Below are 7,477 nucleotides of genomic sequence, written 5' to 3' on the forward strand. Positions count from 1 at the left end.
TTCGAAGAGCTTTTTAATAAAATTCCTTTCTTCCGGATTTTCCCCTATGGGGGTTTTAACGCCAAGATTTTTCTCAAATTTCTGTCATTTTCAGTCATCTATTCTATTTTCTATAGTGTTTCAGATTTATGTTAATGGTGTATGTTCATGCCAGTTCATGTTTTTACATATCACTATTTATTCTTATATCTTTTAGAATATTTTTGTTTAAACATGAATTTGATTAAAGCATGTGAACTTAAAGAAAATTGATGTGAAAGTGAATAGTACAGTTAACAGCATCATTTTCAAAATTCTATGATATAGAAGCATCAAAGATAACGATACTCGTGAGGAACAAATCTAATAGAATAGATTCGTGAATATACTGTCACTAAACTGAAATGACATTTTAATTGAACATTTGCCACAAAGTGGGTCCTTCAACATACAAGAATGAAAAATAATCAATTGTATGGTTTCTGCAGAAAATATGTTTACATCTGAGAAGGAGGCATGGTGTAAGCTAGTTACATTTAGGCAGATTCCATTTCATTACAAAGCAGTACAAGAGCTCCATTTTTTTTGGGTCTTTGAGTTGGTTAGGCTCCAGAAGTATTTCTTGTACCGCCTCCATTTCTAACCTATCCAATTTGTTCGATGAGTCCTACAGATAGGAGTTTTAGTTGTGGATATACAACATGTAAAATACGAAAAAATATGTTCACATTGATTTGTATATCTATAAAGGTGCTAGAAGACTCCAAAGCAATTATCAAAGCCAATCATTATAGACAAACTAAATTGGAGTCCAACGTACTTTGTTTTGTTTTCCAACATTAAGATCATGATGCATGCTCTACAAATGAATCAAAATTATATACAGAAGTTGGTGTATTTCTATTGAAGATGGTGAATGGAATATCTCAGAGCACCCATGCAAACAATGAAAAGGGGCAATAATAAGGAAGGAATAACTCATGTACACTATAAAAAAATGAAGAAACCACCATTGATAATAACCAAGGTGGAATTTAGAATAAAAGACCCAATGTTTAAAAACTATTCATCTATAGGGCGAGTTGACAGTTTGAAACTTGTTACTTAGAAATGTTCCCTCTTTTAGATTCAGCAAAACATTAGGGTGCATAATTTTGTGATTTCATTTCATCATTTTAATATGAAAGGAATTGCATGCTTATCTTGCTGGGCAGTAATATCTGCTTTGCCTGAAAGTATTTCTTTTAGATTAATAATTGTGTGCAACTATGTTTGCTTCCTAGTTCATTATTTGTATTATATTGCCAAAAAAAACTTATGATGATGTATGCATAAGGATTCTAGTAAAAATGGTAAAACTTGAAATATATTTTGTGTGCTATAGGAAAGAGCAGATGCATCTATGAAAGAAATAGAATCAGAAAAGATAGCTTCGTTGTGTAGGCTTTGCCATTTATTCATAAGTTGATACCATGCTCATTCCCTATGGTCATGTATTGCGCCAAAGATGATGTTCTGTTGTAACAATATCATATCCAAGAAGGATTAAAAGCACTAAGGGAAAAAATAAGTAAACATTGAATCCAAAAAATCAGATGACTTCCATTATAACATAAGTTTCCTTACGATTCACATCATGATCACTTCCAGCAGACATGTTTACTCACCACAAGTACCATCACTCACCACTTGATTGAAGTCTAAACCATTAAAATATGACTTAACATGAAGTGAGAAGATTATAGAAACACAAACAATAATATCTAAAACAATGTTTCAAAAACTACTCACCTGTTGATTTTTCCACCTTAATCTTTTCTCAATTTTGGTTATTCTAGGTACTAAGAAAAAAGAGAGCATGCATCCTAATAAATGTTAACAAATTATCAAACATCCTTCTCCCCAGGACAATTCAACTTTAAAGTTTTAGAACTAAATATGGGAAATAGCAGAGTCTTAAGATGAGCTCTCCAAGTGACTAGAATTTGGGGATTCCAAAGAGAAGCCTAGTGTTTGAAGCTACATAACACATGATGAACTGTTGAATTTATGCTTCTTGATACCAATGTCCCACTGTTATGGCATGCTGGCATCTTCCATGAGTAGATAGATGTAAGGCTAGAATGACCGCCATGAGTAATTGATCAAGCATTTATACAGTACTCGTGGTTGTTGCCTAGATCAACCACTCGCCCTTCAAAAGCTTCATCTCCAACACTAGATCTTTGCAAACAAAAGGTTTACGGTGTAGTCTTCCATTTTCTTTTGTATTTTATTTTACTATTCATTTATGAAAGTCAATGGGCAAGTCCACGGGATAATATGTGTGATTGTTGGCCAAAACTATTATCATTGCAGGCAACATTTTGAATTTCAGGGGCTATTTTCAAGTTAGAGTCCTTCAAACTCATGGGAAGACAATTATTTTTGGCTTAAGCAGAGCTTTAAGCATGCATGTAAAATGGGTTTGTATTTGGGCTTCAAGTGATTAGGGAAATATGTTGAGGATTTATTTAGGTAATTTGAATGGCACCGGGGTCCTGCATATGGGCCAAGATCAGATTTTTACTGGAAAATTGAATCTACATGTGCAATTGATCTATCACTTGCTTGAAGGCAATCAAAGTGTGTGTGCCAATCATCGGTCCCCCTAAGGGTTTATTCCCCAACCTACGCATCCCCCAAAAGCTACAGGAGCAGCCTGAAAAGTTATATCCAATTAAACATTCTCTACATGGAAGGTAAATCAGAAAGTAGCTCCTAGAGTTTGTATTTTGTTTGAGTTTTGGTATGTTTTGGCCTCACGTATAATGAATTGTAGTGGGAAACTTGAATTCAAAGTCTGTGCATATACATCCCTTCCTAACAAAAGCATGTCAACAACCTGCCAATATTGAGATCATCGTGGGTTGATTTGACATTGTTAAGTACCAAGGGTAGGCGGAATTTCTTCAGTAGTAATGCAGGTTTCCTTATAATGTTTCAACTTTCTTACATTTCATAATATTATAAAAATAGCATATTATTATTGTGTTGATTTGGCATTGTTAAGTACCAAGGGAAGGTGAATATCTTCAGTAGTAATACATGGGTTTCCTTACAATATTCCAACATTCTTAAATTTCATACTATTATAGAAATAGCATATTATTATTGTGAAACTGTGTGAAAAAATTGTCAAATAGCATCCATCACAACACCGATTGGCAAATGCACAAAAGGGAATAGAGAGAGCATCCAGAAAGAGAGAAGAAACAAGAGCTGGAAAAGCATGTGAAATAAAGGAATAAAGGAAGTTGCAAAAGGGCTTAGCAAGACTATGTAGAGAAAGAGTTTAGGCTTCAATTTTTTGTTCTACAAATAGCTTGGTGGTTTGTCAGAAAGTAGTTAGAAGGGCTTGAGAAGCCAATGACAGGTTAAAATTGAGCTATAAAGGTGTTAAAGTTGTGATGTATGACCATCCTCAAATTAAAGTATAGACCTTCCTGAAAATAATTTTATAGACACAAAAACCTTCCATTTACCTTGTCACAATTTGTAAAGACCTTTTGGTTAGGCCTATTTTCCTTCACAAATAATGAATCAGGTCTGCAGGTCCAAATGCACATTAAGATTTTAACGAATTGGGTCTTCAAGTCCAAATGAACATAAAGTTTTCAATCTAAGGAAGTTAGTGAAATTTGTAGAAGACCAAATGGAAACCAAAAAAGGGGGAAAACACAGAAAACAGAGGGAAGACGTCATTTCTGAACCGAAATAAGGCTACCCAATCCAGGCAGAGGCTATCAGGGGATCTATCAGAGGCTATAAGGAAACAAGAGCTGGAAAAGCATGTGAAATAAAGGAATAAAGGAAGTTGCAAAAGGGCTTAGCAAGACTATGTAGAGAAAGAGTTTAGGCTTCAATTTTTTGTTCTACGAATAGCTTGGTGGTTTGTCAGAAAGTAGTTAGAAGGGCTTGAGAAGCCAATGACAGTTAAAATTGAGCTATAAAGGTGTTAAAGTTGTGATGTATGACCATCCTCAAATTAAAGTAGAGACCTTCCTGAAAATAATTTTATAGACACAAAAACCTTCCATTTACCTTGTCACAATTTGTAAAGACCTTTTGGTTAGGCCTATTTTCCTTCACAAATAATGAATCAGGTCTGCAGGTCCAAATGCACATTAAGATTTTAACGAATTGGATCTTCAAGTCCAAATGAACATAAAGTTTTCAATCTAAGGAAGTTAGTGAAATTTGTAGAAGACCAAATGGAAACCAAAAAAGGGGGAAAACACAGAAAACAGAGGGAAGACGTCATTTCTGAACCGAAATAAGGCTACCCAATCCAGGCAGAGGCTATCAGGGGATCTGCAGTCCAAGTGTATTAACATTTTAGTGAGCCAAAAAATACATTAGGTTTGAACTTGAAGTAGATTCAGTTCACACTAAAGTAGTCTTTAGAATATTTTAGATGGCAATGTCAATTTAAGCATACACAACTTATTCTTATGAAGAAAACAAAGAGGATAAAGAAAGAAAAATGACGCTATGTAAGAAGTGCAATGGTAACAGACAATTATTCTTCTCTTTATCTTCCTTTATCTGCTGTCTCTTGATATTTGGAGAAGATAAAAAATTGAGATAATTCAAGAAAAATGTCACTGCTAGGTTTGAGTGTTCTATTGTTGCCTACCTCGAATAAACATTTTTCATTTCAATAGGGAACAAATATGTAAACTTTGTTTCTACTTTTTTTAACTCCTTGTATTGCTAATGCTTCATTGCAGCAACATAAGACATCTTTTGTGTTTGTAGGGACAATTGAATCTGTAAGTGAGGCCTGTGTGAGGCAGATTTGTGAATCTGTGGATAGTTTAATAAATAATCACGATGTATGTATCTGTAGTTCCATTGTTTAGACATTCAGAGGGCATAAGGGAATGACAAATTCCTTCAAATTTGGCATAGCAGCATGTCATCCTCTAATGGTTCAACATAGTACCTTCTGGAAAACTGGATTGAGAAGCACTTGGATGATGCCAATAAAATTGTCAAGAAACAGTGATGCATGCAGAGTCTGGAAAATCCTCAAAACACCAAGGTACTCTACATGGCAGAGGAAAAATTTCGTCAATAAAATGCATACACATCTATGCCTCAGCCAGTAGGGGGGGATCATGTACTGGAGGCATCTTTTGGCAGTTAATGCCACCAGCCACGACTTAGTATAGAGATGGGTAAGAAAATGTTTTGTTTGAAAATCCATCTACAACACCGTCATTGCTGCTCAGTCTCATAAGATCAATATGATAACCCATTTGTTCACAAGAACAAACAATCTTCAGAAGTTGAAGAACATATGTGCCCACTGGAGGACTAGATAGCACAAAGACTCAAACAGAAACTGTAATTTGACCATTCTTTGTCAATGGAAGCAAACACGACAAATATTTCTTTCTACGTTTGTCAAATGAATTTTCCTTTCCATAGTTTTGGCACTTTAATAAGTCAGTGGATTGATTCAGTTACTCTTGACTAGTATATCCATTAATGGGCTTCAATAATTTTATACTATATCTATTTTTCCTGGTATATCTATTAATGGACTTCAATAAAAAAATTCTGTATCTAATTTTCAATTCTTCTATACTTAGTAGTACAGTTTCCCACTCTCTCTAACACTGTACCAGAAATTTTCTCATACACAATGGCCTTTAAAGATTGTTGAGCAGGGGATTCTTCTAAATTAATTTCTTATTGATACAGTCCTATCACGGTTGATCTGATTGCAATTTGAAAATGGTTAACTTTCTATTATTACATTTTATTGCCAAAGAGTTTTCTATACTGGTAACGAAGTATTGCTAACTATCTTTTTCACTACTGTCATCTCTATCACTAGGGGGGAAAGAAAAACTGATTCAATTCCAACATTAATAGACCAAAGGGTAAATCCATCCTGTAGAAGCAGGGAAATGATACCATGATTGTTTTTTTAGAGTAAAAGCATCGGAACATAAGGTTGCAAGTAACGCCTCTCAAAACAAAATCAGACTTTCCTCTCAAACAAGATAAGAGACACAGTGCATATAGATGGGGAAATTTTCTAATCTTCCTAAGAGATGGGAGTAACTGTATTCCCAAAAATCAATTAAAGCATACAGCGCCTTCACAAGGAGCAGGGTAGTGTTTGTATTGGAAGCATGTTTAACAAAGTTTTGACAAAAAAATTATGAAATGTCATTTTTAATGTTAGAATATATTGAATCAATGTAACACCCGAACAATAATAAAGAAATCCAAGGAGACAACACTAATCAAAATGTAGAATACACGAGAACAGAAAAGTTTGGAGACAAGCAACAATGCTGATACACACGCCAAAGAAAGTGACCTCATGGTTCAAGAACCTAAAATGAAAACTACCAAGGACCTCCATGATACATAGAGAACCATCAGACTTTAAGAGCATAATAGTATAGAATGGGCTCCCTCCACTTTCTCTATGGCTGTGATAAGTGATACTTCAACGAGGCATGTGGGAAGAGGCCTACGAATTACAAAAACTACTGGAAGCTGGCTGTCCACACGACTCATGAGGAGGATCCCTAACCCCAGCTACTACTGCTAAATGGGGTCAGAAGGAGAATGAAATCCAGCTACTATTGGTAGTATTATTCATGGATTTTGCTACGCACCAAGTTTTGCAGTTAAGGTTTTATCACAGGCCTATATAAGTTTATCCCTCAGCTTGGTGGCTAAAGCATTAGCTCAGCGGTTTCGTCTATGGCATAGTTGAAAACGTGACTCTAATCCCCTAGTCCAATCTCCTTTGGCCTCTTTGTCAGATGGCCATTTCATGCCCTAGGCAATATCGGGGCTCTACTACTCAATGTTCCAACGCACCCTACATTGGTCTGCATCAAAACCCGTATTGTGAAAAAAACCCCAATTTTTCTATAGGTCTGACAGACAATCTTCTAAGAATCTACACCATGTTGGTTCTGTGAGTGACAAAGAAAGGTGATTAAAATGTGGGAAAACAGTTAGTACTAAGTATAAGATTGTTCATGTTCTTCTTTCAACAAAAGCGGAGGATAGTACTGAAGGAGGCGCTGGCTTGGTGGATGCCAAGGTAAAAAACTCTAGTAATGCCTCTCAGTTGGGATTCCACACTGTATAGGAGATACCTTGCAGATAAAAAGAGTAGGAAACAGATAAACTAAGAAACCCTAAAAATTTCTAAACTCTTTACAAAGATTGAAGCAAAATGAAAAGGAGATGAGGCATAACTTACAGACATACCAGGATTAATCGTGGCAGCTACATGGCATGGGCAGAATTGTTGAAGAAGATTGCTTGCAGGGCACAAAATATGATTCCACGCAGAACTGCTCAACATAAATCCTTATGTAGTGATTTTCCCCTCACCATGAAAACCATCCTTGCTGCTGATAACTCCACCGATAACTCGAATTTGGTAATTTTCAGCGAGTACCGCTAGTTCATTCCT

At 35.5% G+C, this 7,477-nt stretch overlaps 1 long non-coding RNA gene across 1 annotated transcript in view; it reads right to left on the reverse strand.

The window, feature by feature from the left end:
- Positions 1–330: 330 nt before the first annotated feature.
- Positions 331–7,477, reverse strand: part of LOC149559967 (uncharacterized) — a 7,187-nt gene continuing 40 nt past the window's right edge. The window contains exons 1-2 of the long non-coding RNA XR_016363644.1: positions 7,270–7,477; positions 331–646 (exon numbers count right to left, since the gene is read on the reverse strand). The exon at positions 7,270–7,477 is cut by the window's right edge and continues 40 nt beyond it. This is a non-coding gene — a long non-coding RNA (uncharacterized LOC149559967). The remainder of the gene's footprint in view (positions 647–7,269) is intronic.

The sequence above is a fragment of the Cupressus sempervirens genome, chromosome 4 (assembly GCF_028749045.1).
Source record: "Cupressus sempervirens isolate cs-2001-9-10 chromosome 4, ASM2874904v1, whole genome shotgun sequence".
NCBI lineage: Eukaryota > Viridiplantae > Streptophyta > Pinopsida > Cupressales > Cupressaceae > Cupressus > Cupressus sempervirens.